This window comes from Papio anubis, chromosome 15 (assembly GCF_008728515.1).
Source record: "Papio anubis isolate 15944 chromosome 15, Panubis1.0, whole genome shotgun sequence".
Classification (NCBI taxonomy): Eukaryota; Metazoa; Chordata; class Mammalia; order Primates; family Cercopithecidae; genus Papio; species Papio anubis.
The window spans coordinates 75696102-75719640 of NC_044990.1; the positions used below are offsets into that span (position 1 = coordinate 75696102).

The 23539-nt window shown below is 42.0% G+C and overlaps 1 protein-coding gene and 1 long non-coding RNA gene across 13 annotated transcripts in view; one reads left to right on the forward strand and one right to left on the reverse strand.

Annotated features, from left to right (window-relative positions):
- The window catches only part of LOC103879421, a 235636-nt gene that overhangs the window by 21197 nt on the left and 190900 nt on the right, over window positions 1-23539 (reverse strand). For 4 of the 5 annotated variants that reach the window (XR_004178543.1, XR_004178544.1, XR_004178541.1 and 1 more), the window contains one exon: window positions 16673-18837. This is a non-coding gene — a long non-coding RNA (uncharacterized LOC103879421). Of the gene's footprint in view, window positions 1-16672; window positions 18838-23539 lie in introns of those variants that run through there. The other variant, XR_004178542.1, reaches the window with a different exon arrangement.
- MBNL2 (muscleblind like splicing regulator 2) overlaps window positions 6227-23539 on the forward strand; it is a 170968-nt gene continuing 153655 nt past the window's right edge. For 4 of the 8 annotated variants that reach the window (XM_009192108.4, XM_009192106.4, XM_003914012.5 and 1 more), the window contains exon 1: window positions 6228-6466. The gene's annotated coding sequence lies outside the window, so the exon portion shown is untranslated. Of the gene's footprint in view, window positions 6467-23539 lie in introns of all 8 variants that reach the window. The other 4 variants (XM_009192105.4, XM_009192107.4, XM_009192104.4 and 1 more) reach the window with 3 other exon arrangements.

Genomic DNA, 23539 nt, shown 5'->3' on the forward strand with positions numbered 1-23539 from the left:
TCTTAATTTTCCCGTCTTCTGCCCCTAGACCTACTGGAGAAAATTTAAAAACCAGTAGATATTTCTTGTGATAAATTCAATAAAAAACACTATCACTTTTTCTGAAAATTATAAAACCAATTTTCTATTCCCTGCTGCATTTTCAACCAACATGTTTAAAAAAAAATTACCAATCTCTTCGAAAGTATGTAAATTTTCTCCAGAATCCTAAATAGAAATCAATCAAGTTAAATGAATTCAGCCCCACTCCATGCTCGGCATTGTGGATGACAAAAAGTACTTTAATGCAAGGTCTGTACCCTCAAGGGGCTTATGATTTGGTTTATACATGAAACAACTAGAAAAAAAATTAAAAAACAACAGTACATACTAAAGGACAAAGAGTCCAGACAGGCTTGAAATATTATGTTGAGAGAGAAATAGCCCTAAGATTGAATAATCACAGACCAGGCCCGTCAGCAACTTACCTTTCTGTCTCATCTCTTTCTTGCTATGAACAATTTTTCCTTCCTTTCTAGGGGCCAGGCCATCTCTTCCAGTAAACCAAACACTTCCATCTGTCCTAAGACACCTGTTCTTTTCTATTCAAGGGGAGACTTTGTTTCTCAGGAAATCACCACGATTTTAAACATCATCAAAGATTAGTTTTCTCCTTGACTATAAGCTTGCTAACATTGGTATGCCCAGCAAAGGAGATGATTTCATAACTGCATTGTGCCTTTCAGCTTTTATTTATTGCTTCTTTTCCTTCGCCAGTTCAACTTTAGATTCATGAATGTGTGTTTGTGTGTGTGTGCATGCACGGATATATATTACTACATATGTAGTATATTTACACATACATATAATATACATATACTATATAATATGCATATTATATACATAATATACATAATATATAATGTATACATAATACATACATATTATATATCATATGCATATAATATATACATATATGTAATATATACATATATACACATATGTGTTGTATATGTGTAATATATACATATATACACATATATGTGTTGTATATGCGTAATATATAATATACACATAATATATAAAATATAGTATGGATATAATATATAACATACATATTATATAATATACAATAATTACACATTATATACAGTATAATATATATGTCTCTATGGTTTCTCTATCAGTTTTTTAAGCCCTGTGACTGTCCTTATCACTTTATTACCAGTGCCATTTAACCATTCAACAACTATTCAGTAACTGTCTGCTATTATACGGTGCATGTTCTAGGCACTGGGGATAAACTGATGAATAGGAAAGACATGGTTCAGTCTCATATAGATTCTAGTGAGGTACATAAACAAGCAAGACATGTTTACTACATACTGTGACAACTGCTATGACGAATAAAATGTCAAGGTGCCATGAGAGTCACGGTGGGCAAAGAAGGCTTCCTGGAGAAGGTGACGTGTACACTGAGTGTTGCTGGATGGAAAGATGTTAGATGTGTGTGAAAGGAATAGAAGATTTTTCACGAAGAAGGAATCCAGGCTCTAAATTAGAGAAGACATGACACACCTGAGGGTCTAAAGTTAGTTTAATAATACTGGATGTAAAGGTAGGAAGGAAGTGACTTCAAGAGGAGGGTGAAAGAAGATAGCTGGGAACTGGGCAGGGGATTTTTCTGGAAGATAATGAGGAGACATGAAGTGAGTTTATGCAGATAATGGCATTATAACATTTGCATTTTTAAAAAGATAATTTTGGCTGAGGTGTGGTAAATGGAGTGAAAGGTGAGGGGCAAGACTGGAGGCAGAGAAGTAAGGAACAGGTAAAAGAGGTAAAAGGTGGTGGGGGTTTTAATTAGGGGCACAGCAGTAAAGATGGAGAGGAGTAGATAGATTCTGGAGACAAGAATTAACAGGGTATGGGACCATTTGGTTGTTGGTGATGATAAAGAATTAGGCATCAAAGATGGTGGCTCCTTTTACTAAAGTGGGAAACATAAGAGAAATGATGGTTTCACTCACTGAAATGGGAAATGATCAAATAAAAAATGATTTTAGTTTTGGACAAGGTAAAAATGAGTCATCTCTGGTACATTTAGGTGAAGAATTGGGCCGGCTGGGCATGGTGGCTCACGCCTGTAATCCCAGCACTTTGGGAGGTCAAGGTGGGCAGATCATGAGGTCAGGAGATGGAGACCATTCTAGCTAACACGCTGAAACCCCGTCTCTAGTAAAAATACAAAAAAATTAGCCGGGCATGGTGGCGGGCACCTGTAGTCCCAGCTACTCAGGAGGCTGAGGCAGGAGAATGGCATGAACCTGGGATGGGGAGCTTGCAGTGAGCCGAGACTGCACCATTGCACTCCAGCCTGGGCAACAGAGTGAGACTCCGTCACAAAAAAAAAAAAAAAAAAAAAAAGATTTGGGCCTAGAAGTTAAAATAAAAGGATGGAGTGATCTCACATTTATCAAACTGTAGAAGACAACTGACAATTTCTATTGGGCAAATTTGAAGGTTCTGTTTTGTATTTTCACTCCTCTGGCCACCTCCTTTACTTGAATACAGTTGATCATCTTCTTGTTACTTGTTCTCTGGTTTCTCAAACGTTCTGCTTTCTACTTAGCATGTCATGACCTCAAGAAAAATTAAGCTTCTATCCAGAGTTTCCAGGAACTTATGTAGATATATAAAAAGAAGAAAAGAAGGAGGAGGAAAGGAGAAAGAAGAGGAAGAGGAGAAAAAAGAAAAAATATAAGTCCAGCTTGGATCTGTAGGACATTATACCCATCAATTAAGTCATTTAACATACATGTGTTATTGAGTGCCTCCACCATGTGCCATGAACATACTAGATTAGATGTGGAGAGACAATGGTGACTTCTGAGGCCAACAGGCTGGTTCCAAAGGTAGACCTTAAGTAAATAAATAATAATAACCAAATTAATGTATAGCCATCCCCTGCAATAAGTGCTATGAAGCAAACAACATCTATAAACATTTTGGTGCTCAAAGAATAGTCCATGGACAACAGCCATCAGCGTCACCTGGGAGCTTGTTAGAAAAGCAGAATTTCAGTATCCACCCAAGAACTATGGAGATGGGATCTGCATTTTAACAAGACCCCTGGGGGATGTGCATGCACATTAACATTTGAGATGCACTGCTCTGGAGTTCACAGGGCTATGAGAGAAAACAAGAAGCAGATCTGAACTCATCCTGTGGGTCAGGGAAGGGTTCCCTGAACAGACGGCCTCTGGCTAAGCTAGAGAAGTAGGCAGGGGCTAGACGGCACAGAGCCTCATGGCTCATGTTGAGGACTTTTATCTTTTTCCTAAAAGCGGCCCAAACAGAGTTAAAGGTTGTCTCAGTCAACTCAGGCTGCCGTAGACTGGGTGGCTTATACAATGGAAGTTTGTTTTCTCATAGTTGTGGAGGCTGAAAGTCCAATGTCAGAGTGTAGAATGGTCAGGTTCTGATGAGGTCTCCCTTCCTGGCTTGCAGAGAGCTGCTTTCTTGCGTGTCTTCACGTGGTAGAGGGAGAGAGAAAGAGTCTCTTTCTGGTGTCTCAGAAGAACATGAATCCTATTATGAAGACTCCACCCTCATGACCTGATCTAAAGCACCTCCCAAAGATCCCATCTCCAAATACCTTCCTATTGAGGGCTAGGACTTCCACGTACAAGTGTTAGGGGGACACAATTCAGTCCATAGCAAAGGTTTTACACAAAGGAGTGCGGAAAAATTAGACTTGTCTGTTAATTCCTGTTCTGACTGAAGTGTGAAAAAAGGTTTGAAGGGGTCAGGAATACATTCAGGAGACCAGTTAAGGGCTATTTCAATCATCATGATAAAAGACACCGATAACTTGGACAAAGTCATTGGGAGAGATGAAGCAAAGTGAAACATTTCTAAATATTTAGGTGTTAAACCTGAAAGAATTTGATAATGGATTTCAAATGGTGGTTGAAGAAGGAGAGTTAAGGATGACTGCCAGGTTTTTGGCTACTGCAGTTGGATGAATGTGATACCAGTTCTTGAGATGGGAATTGTGAAGTCAGCAAGTTTGTGCATGGCATTTTGCTAACTGCAATGAACAATGCATTTAGAAATACCAGTAAGAATGGCTATCATTAGTGAGCATTTATTATGTGCCAGTCACTGCATAGACGTTTTGTGTGCATTATCTTAATTAATATACAACATGAGCCTTGCTTTCTGAGATGGAAAGATCAACTTAGGCAAACTAACTACAGAAGACTACATTGTTAAGGGTTTCAAAGTGTCTGGTACAATAAACAATACAGAATGCTTTCACAAGAGAACATCAGAGAGGGTAATGTGGCCAGAGAAGACACGACAGAATAAAGGGAAAGGTGAGCTGAGGTGTAAAGATTGAGTAAGGCAGAAATAAGCATGACTCCATCAGGAAGTTCACTTGGGAAAACAGTGGAGAAAAAGTTGAGTTGAAAGGGAGAGCCCAGATTATGAAGGCCCTTGAAAGTCTATAATTCAGATTTTATAGAGAGAAAGGTTTGAATGTGAAAGGAACATGACTTTATATGACTTTAAAAACCCGTCTGGCAGCAAGGGAGCTTGAAGATGAGGAGGCCTGAGTTCCAGAGGCTGTCTCGTTAGCATTTGTGTTTTCCAGGTAATAGGTCAGAGTTCTAGCTTACCTGAGAGGGAAAATCAACAAGGCTTAGTTTCACTGGCTGAGAATGGGGGAATGTGTCAAAAGGTAACTAAAGTTTCAGGAATGGGATTCATGGAATGATAGTTTCGAAGACAGAATCAGAGGGAGATGCGGAAGAGGAGAATCATGAATCTGTTTAAGTATATTAATAATTAAAAGTAGTTTTTACCTGTTTGACCAAAGAACTAATTCAAATTTCCATAAGTATTACAGTAGATGAAAGCCGGCAAGTTAGGATATGTGGTAGCATTACATGGGGAGGACAATGTAAGCATAAAAAACTGAGGGGAATAAAGCATAGTAGTTATTGAAGAAAGTAGCCTAGAAATTATATGAAACATTGTTTTTAAGATGTAATGGCAAAATAAAAAGAAAGCATTCCATTTCATTCTGTTGCTTCATTACAGATGCACTGAACAGTTGCTTATAAAAATAGTGCATTGGGTTCAACCTTTCAGATGAATAGGGGCTTTGTTCTGCCTTGGTCTCGTCATGTAATCATCATACTTTTTTGTTTTTTCTTAAAATGTTGTATTTAGGGGAAGGAAAATGTATGCTTATTGTGTTTGCTAAATGCCATATGTTTTTGTTTTCAAAGCATACAGAAATGCTGTAGACTGGCAAATAAATAAATAAATAAATAAATAACCCTTTCTAACCTTTCTCTTCTTCTGCTTTATTTCAGGAAACTCCAGCACCTCCTAGAACATCTTTTGTGGAATGGCAGGCACCTCATGGGGGCCCTTGGATCATGTGCCACATACATTCAACAGTAAACATCTTCCTATAATCATTGCTTCATTAACGACAATGTAAGCCAATGCACAGTATTTATCAAATGGCATCTAAGATGGTTAAGGCACACCTAATCCTCTCGTGGGTGCCTGCCAAGAGTAGAAAAGGGTAGTGTATAGATATCAATTTTATTGTCCAGCATTCCCTAATCGAAGTCCCAAGTGGTCTGAAAACTTAGACGAAAGATAAATGGGCCACAGTAATTAACCAGTGCAATAACAGATGTTATACAGGAAACCTGTGTGTGCCAGAGCTAGAAGCATGTTTTGATTTTGAATACGCACTTGGGCTAGCACATTCTTCCCCAATAATGGAAATACGTAAATGTTTTGTAAGGTATTAATTGCCATGGCAGACACTGAATTATTTTTCCTTTACAAAATATACACATATGCTTTGTCAGATAGTCCAAGGACTTCAGTTTCATGTACAACCTGGATTTCTTTGGAATCTGCGGAGTTTCACATTTTCCAAAGTGTTCACGGTGCAGCTCCTGGCTCCGAGCTGGCTGTCTTCAAGGGTGTTTTCTTGAGCTACCCCTCTCTCTGCTCTGCCAATTATGTGCCACTTTGTCTTGGTGCTATGATTGCTTTCTTCTGAGAGGGAAATTCCTCTTTCATCAGTATGGATGCACTGTTTTTACACACTGCAAGTGCTGTGTTACTGTGTCAGTCATCCTATTAGGGCCAGTTTCAGACGAGTAGGGCTGACGAGCTGGCTGGGGATTGGCTGGCCCGGGCTGGGAGGGATTTGTCGGAAGGAAGGGCTTGCAGCTTACAGCAACAGAGTTTAGACTGTCTTTGCTTCATCATCTGAAGGTAAAATTTTCCAGATACGGCAGGCGGCTTTCAGAGTACAATAAACAGGGAATGAGAACTATTTACATGGAAGTTTCTTCCTCATGATGCGGTGGAGAAGCCTCGGCCACTTGGTTCTGCCAGATGTTCCTGGGGTTACTGTAAATGGGAAGGACAGGCAGAGCTAAACAAGGTAGGAGAATCGCCCCCCTTTTTTGAATGTTTAAAGAGTTTGCTGCAGTATGCTGCATTCCATGTGTGCTGCTTAGGGGAGCCAGGGAAACTGGATTCCACTAATTCAAATGTAATACTTGCGGGGGACCCTGGAGTTTTACGTAACATTTTGATTTGAGAAAAAGAAATGGCAAAGCTTGAATCTATGCCGCCTGTTTGGGGTGAGGCACGAAATCGAGTTTTTATGCAAAGAATCGATTCATTTATTACATTATTTTTTAAAAACCATTTTAATTCTTCGGCGCAATCTTATTTTCTTGCTATAAAAAAATTGTCATATTGCCATAGCTAGTTCCCAAATAGATAAAGTTTACACGGATCCTATTATTTGAAAACAGACTTGCAATTAAGGATTAAAAAAAAAATTCATGGTAAATAATCATCGGTTGGATGTTTGACCAAACGTATGTGTCTATTTATTAAAAATTAGGGACTTACCTAGCTCTAAAATGCTACAGCTTTAACTGAGTTTCAAAAGCACATTTTTAACAACCTAGCAAGAGGTAGCTTTCTGGCAAGTTTTCGATACTGTAGTTCAATGTTTACATTTCTTTTCCTGGCATGTCTGAGTCTTTGTTTCCAGCTTAAAAGTGGAACCATTATATTCAAAAGTAAAGCTGGGTTAATAATGCTTACTGCAATTATCTGATCTTTATGCATTTTTAATGAGAACACACAGCCAGCAGAATAATTTAATGAGGGCAGGCTAGCTTTTAAAGCTGTGTTTTCACTATGCCGAACCATATCAACTTTCTCGCTGAGAAGCAGCAGTGAGAAATGATGGAGAAGATTTATTTTTAACACACTTGGCCCAGGAGAAGGAAAGGATGTATTTGCTAAAGAATTCTTTCTGCCCTTTTCCGTTTTAAATTTCTGCCAGGCATGAGGAAACTGTGCTTTTTTGTTAGGCCTCGGAAGCATGTGTTTACAATAAATGTGTAACATTTTTAGAATAGTTAGCAAGCACTGAAGCGAAGAAAAAAATCTGACTTGCCTAACCACCACCACCTTGAATGTTCTTCAAGAAACATTACTGTCCCTTTAAAAGACAAAGGTTAAGTGGAAAGCTATTTGTTAATTGGGTAATGTGTGCGTTTTGGGGACAATAAGGTTTTAAAAAAAAGGCAGGGGGAACGTTCTTATAATCTTTAAATAAGAGGAAGTTTCTTCAGCTATCCTACTTGTTTTGCAAGGAGCAGCAGAACTACTCATTTAAATAAGGGCAATGCCACGTAGATTCTTCTAGACCCACTGTTTTTACTTTCAAGGAGAAGTGCAGGACACTAGCCCAGAACTTCTGACGTCATCCCCCAACTATTTCTGCTGTGTGTTCCTTTATTCGAGCTTGTGGAGAGGAATATTTCTTTATGTCCTGGCCAGGAACATTCTAACTCCCCGTTGGCAGGACTTAAGTTATGTCTTTATATTTTCGCCTGTCTTTTGTAAACTGTAAACCTGTCTCCCTCATAAATAGGGCATCTTCTCGTACCTGCCTCATGTCGGGCCGGTCAGCAGAGGTTGTCTGCAGGGCTTCTGGCTGGGCTGGCAAAAAGCAGCAGGGAGCAGGGCACAGCTCTTTTTCTGGCCTGACTCCCCCTCGGTGCAGCCCAGCGCTGCCACCTAGGTGGATGGTCCCCGGGGCCCTATTCCCAGTTGCTTCAGAGCCACTATTTAGGATCCAGGTTGTGCCACCAAGTTCAAGGCTGGTTGTGATGGTGGGAACAGCTGTTTTCATAGAGAAATCATCATGTCCTAGCACAGATGGCCCCGAGCAGGGGAAGTACAATACTGCAGGCTGCAAATCCATGTCACAGGTGGCAACCTCGGTCACAGAGATCGGGGGAAGGGTAACGATTACGAAGGAATCTTTTAAAAAAGATTTTGATTGGAGCACATTGGAGTTCCCCGGAGTTCCCAAAGCTAGTTTGTGTCTCCTCTCCGACTACTCACGTAGTTTTGAGCAAGTGCCTACCTTTTCTATCTTTTAATAGAATTGAATCATACTTGCTACACTTTCCCTCATCATTTAGCATTCTGAGACCTTAACCTTTTACCAAAAAAAAAAAAAAAAGGTTGTTTGTCTCTGGGCACATTGAGCTATTTAAAGTACAAAGGGATAAAACCTCGGTATTAGGAAACTGTTGGCAAACGCCTTAGGGTATTAAGATACATAGTCATATACACAAAACCCTTCATTCTACTTTGTGCTCATGTAAATTTTTTAGGGATATTTATTCTTAGTTCAACAAATGAAATTTCCAAGGAAATCAAAGCGTTGTTGTTTGCATTTTTTCCATTGATCTAGTCTGATATACTAGAAGCTCTGCAAAGCACACTATTCTGGCCATAGGCCTTGTAGTGCCCAAAACATTTAATGCTGTTTTTCCTTTGACTTTTGTGTTAAATTTGTGAAAGTGGAGTAAATAAGAGAAAAAACAGGAGGGAAGGAGAAAAAATATGCTTGTGAAATATACTGGTTAGGTAGCTTTACTGGTTAACAGCCTGCCTTCTCTCTGCTAGTTGTTTCAATTTGCTGTTGCTATGGTGAAAACAAATCAATATCACATGGCTACCAGCCAGTCCCGCGCTCAGGGAGCGCCACAGAAATTCAAGATCAGGTACTCAAGATTCCAAGCAAGAATTGGGAAAAGAGGATTTAGATGCTGAGCTTAAGATAATTCCATATAGTAGAATAAGTAGGTTCAATCTCGCATGCATTTTCTCTTCCTTTTTTCCTATACTTTCCTACTGATAACAAGAAAAAGATGAAAAGGAAGGTATACTGATTTGTTTACATTTCCAAAATGACAAAACACATTATCAACATAGAAGTAGGTTGGCAACATTGCAAGGGGTGAAGGATTCTGATTCAGGAAAAGGTGGATAACTACAAGATATATTGGTTGTTGAAAACATAGTTTGGGGGCCTGGGGGCCTTTACCATCTTCAGGTGCAGCTACATGTCAGAGCTGGCTGGATCGTGCCGAGCAGAGAAACCTGGCAACTCTAGTTGGACAGGTGGGCAGTGGAGATAAGGGGGGGTTACAGAAAGGTAGGGAGCTGTGGGCATAAAAATCAGCAAGCAAGAAAGCCCAGAGAGAGCTGCAGGTCAAGAGTCAGGCCAGGCGAGCACAGAACCCCTGGGGCATGGCAGAACAGTAGAGAGGACAGTTTGCCCTGTTCACAAAATCTGCTCAAGACCCAAGCTAAAGGCCTAGCAAAGAATGGCAGGAAATGGCTGCAAAGAGAAGTAAAGGTGTCATGGGCCCGGGCATCCTTTCTGGAAGGGTCGACTCAACTGGATGGGCATGGATGCCCACTGCTGTGGAGAGCAAAGAGCTTGATATTTTAATGCTTTGGTTTCTTTCAGAAGAGTGAGGCAGGAAGACTTAGCTGGGCTTTGTAAATTAGTTCACATACTATTTTTCTCTCCAGTTTTATGCTCTGCTCAGTTTTTTTTTTTCTTTTAAAAAATGTGCACAAACTATTTTTTGCAGCCGTGATAATATTCATAGTAAAGAGCCAAAGGTGGCTGGGTCTGCATCAGGCCTGGGCCTCCAACGACACGGCTCCAACTACACAGTTGTTTATGGAGACCAGTCCGGGCCTCCTCTGCCGAGAGTAAAAACCAGGTGTGAAAGGTAAGGCCTAAGGGTTTATTTTGTAAACCTGAGCTCTGAGGCGGATGGACAAGTTTTGGGCAGGCCTGTCCTCTGCAATACAGCAGAAACGCTTGGTAATAAAAGTGGACTCAATAATTTACCTTAGTGTTTTGACAAAGAATGCATTGTCTGAATTATCCTAGGTAGTATATTCCATCAATCAGTCAACAAGTGTTTATTAAACACCTCTGGGGTTCCCTGGCTTTTGCTATTTGGTGAGAAACCCAACTCAGTAACCTAATACCTGCCTTTGTGTGTGTATACAAAAATAAATGATGCAAAATTGTAAGTTTCAAAGACTTGAATAACTTTATTGGCTAATATTAATTTAGCATTGTTAACCATCAGATTAATTTTAGGCTTGGGGCAGTTTTGGTGATTGGGGGGAGAACAAGAGATGGAGTTTTGAGTTTTAGATATCTAAATGTATGTACTTTCTTGACCTCTGTTATATTTCTCCAGATAAGTACTGCTTAAATAACATATAAAGATGTCAGATGAGCAATAGACAGATAAGAATGGTGCAAAAAAATTCAAAATATGAAGCTACTGAGAACAATTTCTGAGTCTCAGCACACTGAGATTTGGCCCCAAAGTGCCTGGGGAAAACGGGCATATCATCTAAAAAGCTGTAAATACCAGCCAGCAACGGGAAGTCTTAGACCCGTGTCCCACAATTCTGAGCTGCAGGGTGTGGGGGAAGCCTCCATGCCTTTATCTCACTGTCTCCATCTCTAGCAAGGAAACCTGTTTTCTGACTCTGCAGAATTTCACTTTCCCCCTTGTTTCTTAAAAGCAGAGTTACTCTATCTATCTATATATATCTCTATCTATCTATCTATCTATCTATCTATCTATCTATCTATCTATCTCCTTTTGAAACACTAAGTTTTGGGTTTGTTTGTTTGTTTTACCCTAACATCACAGTTAATGTGTATTCTCTGGGCACAGACAAGCTACGAGGTTTAGGGACATATGCCTGGGGAAGAGCTGAGAGAGGAGGCTGAGGATGTAGCCACGTTTACAGCACTCTTTCAGGCATGGGTCTTGGCAGACAGATGGGCAGGTCCAAGGTTTATGGGCATTGAATGCAAGCTGGTTGCTGTAGACGAGCTCCAGGGTGGTACATGACCTCAGAGGAAAAAGGGAGGAGTCAAGAACACTGAAAATGCTGTGGCCGGCCGTTTGCAATCCACAATAGCAAGGAAACAAGATATGTACAAATGCGATAAGGATGGTTAAGCACTCAAATGTCTTCAGAAGGAAAATTAACATATGTGTAGTTTCTTACACTTTACAAAGGGCATTCACAGGCATTATCTTAATTAGCAGTTCAAATAGAGTTAAAAAGTGGGAGTCTAAACTTAGGGCACTCTGGCAAGGGTGGGCTGGGTAAAGCTGCTGGAGGAGATGCGTTATAAACTGGATTTTTAAAACTTGGATTTATTGATTTTTTTTTTTCAGCAGCGAATTCACTTGAATTTTGAAGGACAGGAAAAACTTAGAACTGTCCCTGGGGGTGCAGATGCATGTCCCCAAATGCCTTCATGGATAGTGTGTGCATTGAGACTAGACTTTGGGACCATCAGCAGCCTGGATGCCAAGGCAGAGCAAGAAGACAGGTTGATTCGCTTTGCTTTTTCAGCTCTGACTGCTAGGCATTCAGGCACAAAGGCCTCCGGGGTTCAAGCAATTCTCCTGCCTCAGCCTCCCGAGGAGCTGGGACGACAGGCGTGTGCCACCACACCTGGCCAATTTTTGTATTTTTAGTAGAGACACGGTTTCACCATATTGGCCAGGCTGGTCTTGAACTCCTGACCTCAGTTAATACACCCGCCTCGGCCTCCTGAAGTGCTGGGATTACTGGCGGGAGCCACTGTGCCTGGACTATTATCTCTTTTAATGGTCACATTTTGCCCCCTGTTTTACAGATTCAATGAAAACTCAAATTGAGTAAGGTTAAGCAATGTGCTAAACGTCTCATTGGCCAAAAAAGTAGAAAAAGTAGTCCTCAAACCTCTGGGAATCCATGTGTGTGATGTTTAATGAGACAAATGAAATTAAACTTCAGTCTGACTTGGAGTTTTCTTGTAATGGATGTTGCATAATTGAGTAGAGCCCAACCCAAGCAATTCTGAGAAGACAGTAATATTTTTAATTAAGATATTGAATTATTCTAAAAATCTATAAATTTCTGGCATCCTAGATGCAAGCTTCAATTAATCAGACTTAAAGTATTGATGCAATATATATTGTCTAAATGATTTACTACATATAATTTTCAATGTTCTGAGAGTTCAGGAAAGTGGAGCTCAGTTGGGGTGGGAGTAAGAGATAAGGCTGCCTGCAGGAAGAGCTGCCTCCTTTGGGTCTGAATGGATGTATTTGGTCTGGATCCATGTCTCTAATGTGGTATGTCCACACCCCAGGTCAAGGGCAAGATTATTCACTTGGCAAGGAAATAGGTGAACTTCCATCTTATATATGATTTAGCTCATCCTTTACAAATGTCAGTTTTCATGGATGTTTGATAATGTGTATAACATATTAGTAGGGTTATGCAAGTATAATATTTATAAAGTAGCCATCTTTAATGGTTGTTTCTGATCTAAAAAAAAATTCTTATAAGAAAGTATGATAAAAAGTGTTTGGAGTGGCCGGTGGTCAAAATCTCAGGAAGGAGGAATAGCATGATGTGGTGTAGGGGCCAGGGAGGAACTTTGACCTTGGAGATGGGGATGAAGTGTTAGGGAGCAGTGGGGAATAAAGTTAGATGGAGGGGGTGGAGTCAGGATATGAATCAGCTGGAGGGCCCTGTGGAAGAGTTTAATTTCATTACCTATAACATCACATCTAATGCTTTATAAAGATTTAATTGGGACTTGTAAGATAGGGTTAGAGGTCAGAACATTTGTAACTAGTGATGTCACCGGCCAGAAAACTTTCACAATATTGCAGGCACAAAGTGGAAAAGGGTTGCATTAGCAGGAAAAATGGAGGAGAAAGGGCAAATCCAAAAGGCATCTTGAAGGAAAAATACTAGAAGGTAGTGAGAGCTTAGAAGAGCCAAACTGGGCCGGGCACAGTGGCTCACGCCTGTAATCCCAGCACTTTGGAAGGCCGAGGCAGGTGTATCACCTGAGGTCGGGAGTTCGAGACCAGCCTGACCAAGATGGTGAAACCCCATCTCTACTAAAAATAGAAAAATTAACCAGGCATGGTGGCGCATGCCTGTAATCCCAGCTACTCAGGAGGCTGAGTCAAGATAATCCCTTGAACCCAGGAGACAGATTGCAGTGAGCTGAGATCACGCCACTGCAGAAATTCTAGGAGGAGTGATATCAATGGTACCCTGACAGAAATGGGAGAGGTCTGAAAAAGGGACCGATACATGGGAATAGGGTTGAAGGAGGGTGGGCGATGATGAGTTTTTAGACTTGAGAATGGTGTTTTTAGCTAATGATGGAACATTCAAGTGGAGATGTCTCATAAACATTTGACAATGTGGGAATGAAGAACAGCCTGGATGACAGGCTACAAATACAAGCTCGTGACACACCTGTGTTGAAGCCATAGTGGAAGCCATTGGAGCCCACACCTCGTGAAAGAAGGCAGCACGAACAGAGATAGGCAATGACCAAGGACGAATCTTGGGGAACACAGCAAGGGCCCAAAGAGAATAAGAGCTAGCAGAGAATCAGAAAAATACCCACAAAGGAGCAAAATTGTTTTAAAAAAATAAATGACCAATACTATTAAGCACCATAGCCTAGTCTCCAGGATTCCATGAGAAAACAGTGTAGTCTCCTGGGTTGAACTATTCTCCTGCACATAGCTTTCCCTCTCTGGCAAGGGTTTCTGGCTATGGTCCTTTTGGAGGCAAATATTGGTTCAGAGTCTTGTGTAGAGCCACAGAATATTAGATAGTCAAGGGAACCTTCGTAGCTGTATCTCTTATATATACAGTTGACTTCTTAAAAGTCGATCTTCACGAATAAGCAAAGACAGTATTTAAAACCAATAATTATGAATACTTCTGCATCTATCTCTCAAAATATATATATTTTGGGGATGTTACTGGTCAGAACAGTAATTCCAGGGTGATTGGAGATATCACTTGACACTGGTCATCCTGTTCTCAAAGACCCTGGCGATTCATTTATTTCTGATTCTAGCAGTTCTCAATTGAACCCAGCCATAAGGACTTCTCGGAAGAAAATAGCCTTTCATGATGAGAAAGTACTTGAAATATGCAAATGGATTGATGCCCTCACACCAGACGCCTACCATAAGTGACCAGACAGCACTCCTCAAACTCTCATGTGTCTATGAATCACCTGGGGATCTTAGTAAAAATGTAGGCTCTGATTCAGTAGGGCTGGGCTGAGGTCAAGATTCTGCATTTGTAACAGGCTTCAGGTGATGAAGCTGCTGTTCATCCAGGAGGCTCCAGAATACAATGACTGCTTTGTAAGTGTCACTGCCACAATGTGAGTGGCAGCGGATCACTGGGTCTGGGATGGCTCCTTGGAGGATCTTCTGGTGGTCTGGAGACTGGAACCTACCTCCTCCACACATAGGTCTTTCTAGGCTGTTCAGTAGGTCTTTCCAGGCTGTTCAGCCTCAGAGTGAAGCTGAGATTGAATTGATGTATCCCACCAGCCTTGCACCGATGTGGCTGGGGCTGAAGGCATGAAAGCAGGGACTTCAGCAGCTATAAGCAGTTCTGTGGCTACACACAGCCTGTCTCTGGATATCTCCCCATTCCCAAGATGTCTGTCTTCTCTGTGGACACAGACTCTGACAACTTCCCCAAGAGATTTGGTTACTGCCTCCAGGGAAGGCTGGTGTGTTTGTTTATCTGTCTGCTCCAGAGTTTGTTTTTTTATCCTAAGGAATATATGCATTATAAACCAGACTTAGATTCCTTTTCTTTAGATGGTGGTCAGAACTGGAGCCTGGAAGTCTGACGTGCCTACTTGAGTCCTCACACCCTTGGTGAATTAGGTCCAGGAGCTCTGACACACTCATTCATTCCCTAAGATGTAGATAATGCCATTCTCTCCTCCGTCTCTCCAAAGAATATGAAGGATAGAGAGGAAGGGTTATATGCCATTAACGTTGCATTAGTTTAAAAAATGCTAGTTTTAAAGTCTTGTAACAGAAACGAAGACATTGTGAGAAGAGACAGCTGTCGAATGAAGTAGCTTAAGTGAAATGTCCAGGCCTGATTGTTGAGTCTCATACCTTGTTATAGGTCTTCCATCTCGTGCCCCTGTCTGTCCTCCCTCCTTTCAGATGCCTCATTTTCCTGTGTGTCCCACATGTGGCCCCCTCTTTCCTAGAACCAGGAGTCAAGCTAAACTGATTTAGAGGAAGTCTCCCCTACCCAGATGCTCATTTAGTCCGCACACAGATGGCCGGTATTTTTATGCATTTTTAATTTACCAATAACCTTTTAGGAATGAAACAGAACTAACATTTATTGAATTTATTGAGCACTTACTATAGGGAAAGTCCTCCTCTGCTGAGAGCTTTATGCATATCAACTCAGTTAAACCTTTTCATGAAGAAAATGAAGCTTAGAGAGATCAAATTACTTGCCAAGGTTACAGAATAAGGGGCGAAACTCAAGTTGGTAGGACGGAAACACGCAGCCCTTGTCCACCAGTGCTTACTTGGGGATTGCAACAAAAAGGGTTTGCTTTAGAAAAACTTCCCTGACAGTTGTAAGTACTGTTGGTAGAGCTCACTAAGTAGCTAAATAGACATAAACAAGCAATTACTGGCATACTGTGCAGGCATGAGTTCAGTTTTAGCCAGGAGTCCCTCCTCACAAAGGGACTTGGTATATTGCCAAGGATAGCTAGGGCATCATCTCCACTATTTGCTGTGATTATTTGTTGGGCTTTTTCTTACTCTTGACTGTGTGTGTGTGTGTGTGTGTGTCTGTGTGTGTGTGCATGTACATTGAATGAACTTAAACAACTTGATGGATCTCAACGTTTAGACACCTTAAATACATGTCATAGGTACAAGCTCGTTATCAACTCTAAGACCTATTCCAAAGTGAAATGTTTGTGCTGTTGTGATTTTGTTGCTCTCTATGAGAATTCTTAGAGATTTCTTTTCTTCTTCCACTTCCCTTCCTGTGCAGTGCCGTCTTCTTTGATGCTCTCGCTTCAGGCTCTCTTTTTCTAGAGTTCTGCCTGCTCCTGCGCTAGCCCATGGTTGCTTTTCTCACGTCCCGTTCTCTCTTCCAAGTCTGTACCCAGCACCCCTACTAAATGACACACGTAGATACCTCATATTTCTGGGGTTCTAGTCACACCTGACTCTTAGCTGGTAGAAGGGACTATTTATTTTCCCCCTTAGGAAACCAATCATTTGGAGCCTCAAGTATCAGCTTCCTGGCAGCCTCCACAAAGACCATCCCCTCAGGAAACAAACAAGCTCTATCTCTAGAGTTTCCCTGGTTTTTTTTTTTTTTTTTTTTCTTTAAAGTTCCCTGGTGCAAGTAGGCTGCAATTAAGAGGCAGGATCAAAGGGACTGGCTGCCTCTGGGGCTGCTGGGACCAGCAAAGAGCTTTGGTCCTTTTAACTACTTACTTCCCACAACACGTGCTACTCCAGCTGCTTCTTTGTTCTCCTGAGTACTCAGGTACCAGAATGGTGGTTTGCTGTGGGAAGACACATTAGAGTCAATGGAATAACTTTTTCACATTACACAGGATTCTGACAGCCCCCCCACGCCACTCTTTGGAGATCCACCCAACTGACAAAAAACACAAATATAAGGTGGAAACTAGAAGGAAATCCCAAGTGGGAAGGCATCTGAGGGATTATCTGGCACAATTCCTGTCTACCCTCTTCCCCAGCCCTAACAAGCTCTTTCCATCTATCGTGTATCTTCCTTTACTGACCGGACAATCACGACCCCATAGCACATACAAGCCATAACACTTTGTTAGAAAATTCTTCCTCGTGCTGAAATGAAATGGGACTCTGTTTCCTGCACTCTTCACCCCTGTTCAGGCCTTTGGAGTAACCCTAAGCAAATCAAGTGTCTCTTTAGGAGGCGAACCCCTTCATGTATTTGAAGATGTCAGAATTCCTCTGACAGAACCATTATGGCACCTCCCTAATTCATGACAGAATACCTTTATTTATGCAACCCAAGACACTGAGCTTCTCTGCAGTGTTGACCCATTGTTGACTCAAATTGAACCTTGAACCAGCTATGATAAGAGAAAGAGGCGGGGCTCTTTAACTTCTTTCAGCTCTGTTCAGGCCTGAGCACAGTAGGGCGGTGGTGGGGAGTGAAGAGATGAAGGTAAAGTGTGGCGGGACAGATGAGCTTCCACAACTGCATGACAGAATGCTTTAAAATTGTTTTCAGTCCCAACCACAGGTCACAGCCCCCTCCAAACATCCCTGGCAATGTACGGGACACTGGCTTGCAAAGTTACCCACAAGGACAACAGAAAGATCGATCGAGATTTAAATAAACATACATGCAGAGATAGATAGAGGTATTTCGTCACATCAACCATTTGAATAACATACTCAGGCAGTGTTTAGAGATAAGGTACACATTTTTGGTTTTCTTTCATTGTCGTCTATGTTTTTTGGCTCAACGATCATTTTAGCAGTAGCGCTCAGTCCTCCTGAGTTTCTCTGCGGCTCTCAGCAGCTTAGAGACATACTTCGCCATCAGTAGGTGCCAAGGTCACTGGAGGAACTAATTAATCCCAGCTCCAGTCAACAGCAGGCTGCACTAACCTGCCCTCCTTCCTCGGAGAAGGAGAAGCCAGGAAGGATTTTGTCCCTCAGATCCACCCAGGCCTACTTAGGGACACACCGAGCAAACAAAGGAAGGGTGAGGAGGGGTGTTGAACCATTTCTGTACGAGGTGGCCACGTTTTCATGTAGAGAAAGCCCAGAACCTGATCTGAAGCTTTCAGACTTGAGTTGGTATTTAACCTAGAGATCCCCAGGCCCCTATTCTCTCACAAACGCTGCCTTTTTTTCCCCCTCTGTACTAGTATTGGTTTTATTCATGCCCTATAAACCTAGCCACCACGTTTTGCCAGGCTAAAAATTTGCCTTTTTAACAAAAATTGCCAGCTTTCTAGCTAACCACTCAAGAGCGTGAGTTTTCCCCACTCAGGGTGACACCGATGTCATATAACCCAGACCTCATTAAATAATGGATCAGAAAATGTAACTGAAAGGAGTGATTATTTTTGGAAACATTGATGACCCATAACCCAAGATACAAAGTTAGAAAACATTGCCATTTAAAACCTTGTAGATACCTGAATTCTTGTGAGTCCCCTTACCCAGGTACATGTTAGGTCTTGAGTTAATTGCGGCTGTGGATTTGTATTTGATGTTCTGATCTCTTTCTTCCAGTTTGATAAATTAGCATAGAAAGTGGAGGCAAAACATGTCGGTGCAGCTTGTGCCCTTTGTCAGGTTAACAGAATGGAGTCCTGCTCTGGGATCAGTCAGTGCCGTTGTCCGAACCCTCTGTGGCTCCTTCCTCCCTAGACCCCAGAGCTGCGGAGGCAAGAGGGGCATCGGCCTGGGAGCGAGGTTCCAGTTACAGTTTGGGAGAACCCAGCAAATCCTGGAGTTAGGTTTCTGACGCTCCCCATCTTGCTCCCTGGTTACAAACAGAAAAAATAAATCAGAACCATATGTTCAATACACTATCAGCCTTCTAGTGAACATGTTGCCATTAAATAATAACCGTCAGCCTATCCGCAAATTTGACGGTGATGGGCGTTGGAGCTGACCTGCCCCGGCGGAGGCTGGGAAGGGTGGAGAAGGGCGATTGTGTTTGCTTCCTTGCTCAAAATGGCATGTCGCTGGAAGCCTTCCAGCTCCTAATGGTGGAGGCAGAGCGAGGACTGCATTTACCGACTTATTTCCCTCTTTTTTTTTTTCACGTATTCCTTCTTCCCCTCACATTTTCAGGACTGAAAATTAGAAACACTTTTCTCCTACACACAAAATTACTCCCTCACACACACTTTATTTTCCCCCCTGCTTTGAAGTGACAGTTGCTGCCAGAATAGCTTTCTCTCAGAAGAACACAGGCTGTCCTGGCCAGAATGAAGGGGTTAATTTAAAATATAGTCAGCTAGGTAGTCCTGGGAGCCTGCTTTCCCTTGGGGAAGGGGGTAGTGTCTGAAAGCTTGGAGGGGGTGCTCCTGGAGCTCTGCTAATATTTTATTTCTTCATCTGGGTGTGAGATGTACAGATGTGTTCACTTTGTGAAACTCCAGTGGGCTGGATACAGGATATGTGGTCTTTTTTTTTTGTCTTTAATAAAAAGTTTTTAAAATGTAGCTGGCTACCTTGTACTTTGTATTACAAGATAAAGTGAAAGCCCGTGGGAATATAGTCCTATATTTTTATTCTGTTCCCCCTTGGACCTCCACTTTTTATTCATTTCTCTCTTCTGGAACCTTCTGGGCTTCCAGCAGTGGTCTCTGTTCCCAAATATAATCAGAACCATGAAGGGTCATGATAGCCATCTTACCATTCTACCCTGGACCAGAAGGAAGTTAATGCTTCGAATTAGAACCTTGAAAGGACATGATCAGTGTTAAACAATAATGATGGTGACAGTAATAACAGTTACTTTGTCATTATATACAAAACATCTCGTTGTTCCTTGTTTCTCCCTATTTTTATTTTATTCAAATGCATGAAAGCTTTGCTTAAGGGACTTTTTTTTTTCTTTCTTCTATTTGGCAGTCAAGACAAATGGAAGGAAGGAAGAGCGTGGGGACAGCAGATGACAAAGCCCTTTGCCCTTTTCTGGTTGTGTAACCCTAGACTAGCCCATTAGTATGGTTAAGTCAGGGGATTGCAGATCTCAAAAAATAAATAAGGATGGCTAAGGATGGCAGGAATCCAAAACTTGTGGGTCATCAACACAGATTTGAATCCTGGGGTCCCATACGAAGCACAAGTTACCAAATTCATCGGACCTCTGGTTTCTTGTGCCCACCTCTCAGGATTTTTGTGAAGATTTGTTAAAACAATGGACGAGCATTGCCTCGTGCATGGTGAGGGGCCCTTTGTCAGTGGGAAGGAGCTGATGGCATTGTTAATTTAAGGACCTTCTCTGCCAGGGCAAATGTGTTCTCCTTAATGAAGCTTTCATTGGCTATAGAAAAGTTTGCAGGAAAAAGAAATGTATGAAAGATAGTGGATGAGGAGAAAATTATTTCTTAAGTCTTCCCCATTTCCTTTCCCCTCATGGAATTTATACTCTACCGTGACAGGTAAGATGTGTGAATAAATCACCATGGTGAAGGTATTATGCCACAAGGGAGGTATAAGGTGCCTGTGAGATTACTGCCATCCAAGTGAGGCAGTCAGGGAAGGCTCCCTGGAGGAGAGAACATCTGACATGGCCTTGAAGGATAGATAAAATCACATTGTGTGCACCTGAAAAGCACCCATGCAGGTTTTTCTGGAGCATGGAGTGTAGTCTAAGGAGTACTTGACATGGACTAAATTGTGAATGACCTGGAACGCCACCCTATGTATTTCAAACTTTATTCAGAATGCAGCAGAGAGCCACCAAATATTTTTGACCAGGTAAATGAGGGATCAGACAATGTTTAGAGAGAATTCCATGGGCAGAGTTTAGACCTGAGAATTGCAGACACTCAGGCAGGTCATGAAGGCATAGGCTGGGATAGCAGCCATGAGGATGAGGTGCTGTGCTGAGGCCAGGAGCAACTTACGAAGAGCATGGGCAGGATTGATTGGGGCCAAGGGAAAGCGGGGGCGTCAAAGCTGACCTGGCCTGGATGTGATCAGCTTAGAAAACAGAAAAATCAGTGATGCCAATGGCATAAACCCACAGGAGGATGGGGGAGGACAATAAAATTGGCTCTGGTCATTAAGAGTTTGAAATCGGAATGTCCTCTGAGAAGTATGGGTCTAGGCTTCTGCGGCGTGCGGAGCCCAGTGTATATTTGGAATTCATCCACAGAAGACTGATGTTTGAAATCATACTGGAATTGAGATGGCAAAGAAAACAAGTGTCATCTAGAAAATGGTAGACGACACAGGCTTGGGGAAGCCTTACATTGAAGGGAATTTCTTAGGCACACTTCCACTGGCACAAAAATCCAAAGTGAAGAGCATTTCATCCAAGGTGAGGGCACCTTGGGATAGGTGTATGGGCTTCAGGCCCTCTCTCATTGTCTTTGGATCTGTGACAAGGGACATTGCTATTCACTGTGTCGTAGATTAGGGGTTCCTGAAACCAGGTGAGAATGGGAAATGGTGGCAGATCCTAAAGAAAGTTCAATGAAGATGAAGACTGGGCCCAGTCCCATGAGGTGCAGAAGCCAAGACAACACCTCTGACCTTTGGGAAAGTCGCTTTTTGGAAGAGTGCTGCGTGGGCTGCTGAACTGCAAGGCACCAGGGAAGTGGAAAGTGAAAACGGTTAGGTAGGGAGTGGGAGACAGGTAGCTCAGCCAAGGGGCAGATGGTGGTGAGCAGAGAGGAGGCAGGAAGAAAGTAAGCGAGTTTAGGTTGGAGGGCAAGCTGTACTGGGCTGGCTGGTGGCACCTGGGGCAGCTTTTGGCTCATAGAGGCTGCCTACTGGGGATTCATGAGCTGAGGCCACTGGGGAAAAAATGGTTTTTGAAAATTGATAGGCATAAGTATGATTCTGCTCTACCAGGAAAGGTGAAAAACATCAGAAAAATGTGAAGGAAGGTGGTGAGGTGAGATCTAAAGGCTTCTCCAAGGAGGCCTCCAGAGGCCTTTGCCTTGAAATGAATTCTGCTCTACTCAAAGTAACTGTAGCGGGGAGGGGTCAAAATGCTACATCCAGCCCCACTGCTAATCAAAGACGATGTCTGTATCACCACAGGCATAACTGCAATACAGCGACTGCTGCCACTTTCTAAAGTGCTATACAAATGTTTTTTTGTACTATTGTCAGTTTATTATTTTCCTTAGCTTTTCCCTTCGTACTACAGGGTATCAGCAAAGGCTAATTCATGTGCCTAGATAACGCTTCTCCTAAATAACAACCTGCCAATATAGATATCTCATATGGAATATTTTTAATGTCTCCTTATTATACTAATCCCCATGCATTTTAAACTTGAGCCAATCTCTGGTAAGTAGTAGATGCTCAGTAAATGTCTGTGGAATACTTGTGAATGGCTGAGTGTTTTAGTACTGAGGCAGGCATTTCTCTAGATAATTATTAGCTATGAGTCATACTCACAGAAATCCATAGTCCATCATCTATACAAATATACCCAGAAGTTTATATGGTGATGAAAAATGAATGCATTTTTCCCCTGGGAACATATGCATCTCTATGAAGTTGTGCTTTACTGCTGAAGAGAGGCCAACCCCTTCAACCAGGGATCTTTTTTCGTTTAAACTTCAAAGAAGAAGTTTGGCTGATGAAGGCTGTGGACAGAGAGAAACTAAGTGCGAGATACATGAACTGTGAGTTCTCTGGAGCGTCCTAACTCTTAAAATAAGTTTTAGTTGCTTGATTGCTGTAGAATAGATACTTCTGGTTATGTGTGGCTGCACAAAATGTACAGCACGTCTGACAAAATGGACCGACCTATTTCTTTGCCCTTGAGGGCCACTCGAAAACTTAATAAAAGACAAGCACATCCACAGACAAAGGCAGAATAATATTTGTAGCCACTGGGACAAGGTTGTATTTCTGGACTATATTCACCTCTCCACCCAACTCCAACCCCAGGAGAAGCTGTATTTTCTTTCCATACCCATTTCAAAAGCTCTCCCACGTTACTCCAGAGGTTGATTTTGTTAGCTACACATACTCTTGCGAAGCGTGTTAGAAGGACAGATTCCTGGGCCCCACCCCAGACTTCTCAATCCTAGGCCCTAGCGCCATGATTCTGACTCGGGAAGTCTGAGGGGGGGGGCCTAGGAACCCACATTTTTTGCTAGAATACACAGTGATGTTGACACAAATTATTCACAGACCTCCTGGCACAGGGGTTAGGAGACCATTCAAATCCTGCATCCAGATCCTGGCTCTGCCACAGACTAGCTGCACAACTTCAGGCAGATTTTGACATCGTTTTGAATCTCAGTTTTCTTATCTTTAAAATGGGGGTAATAATTCCCACTTCTCTGGGCGACAGTTGGGATTAAATGAGAGCACCTCATGTAACTTAATTACGCGAGAAAGTACTTTCTACGCTGCACAAAATATACACTAAATACATAATAAATAAGATATAGTTCTCTGGGGTGGACCTAAAGCTATTAGAGAATAACCACCAACGAATGCTATAGACCCTCTAAGCAATCCTTGAAAAAGCAGGGGCT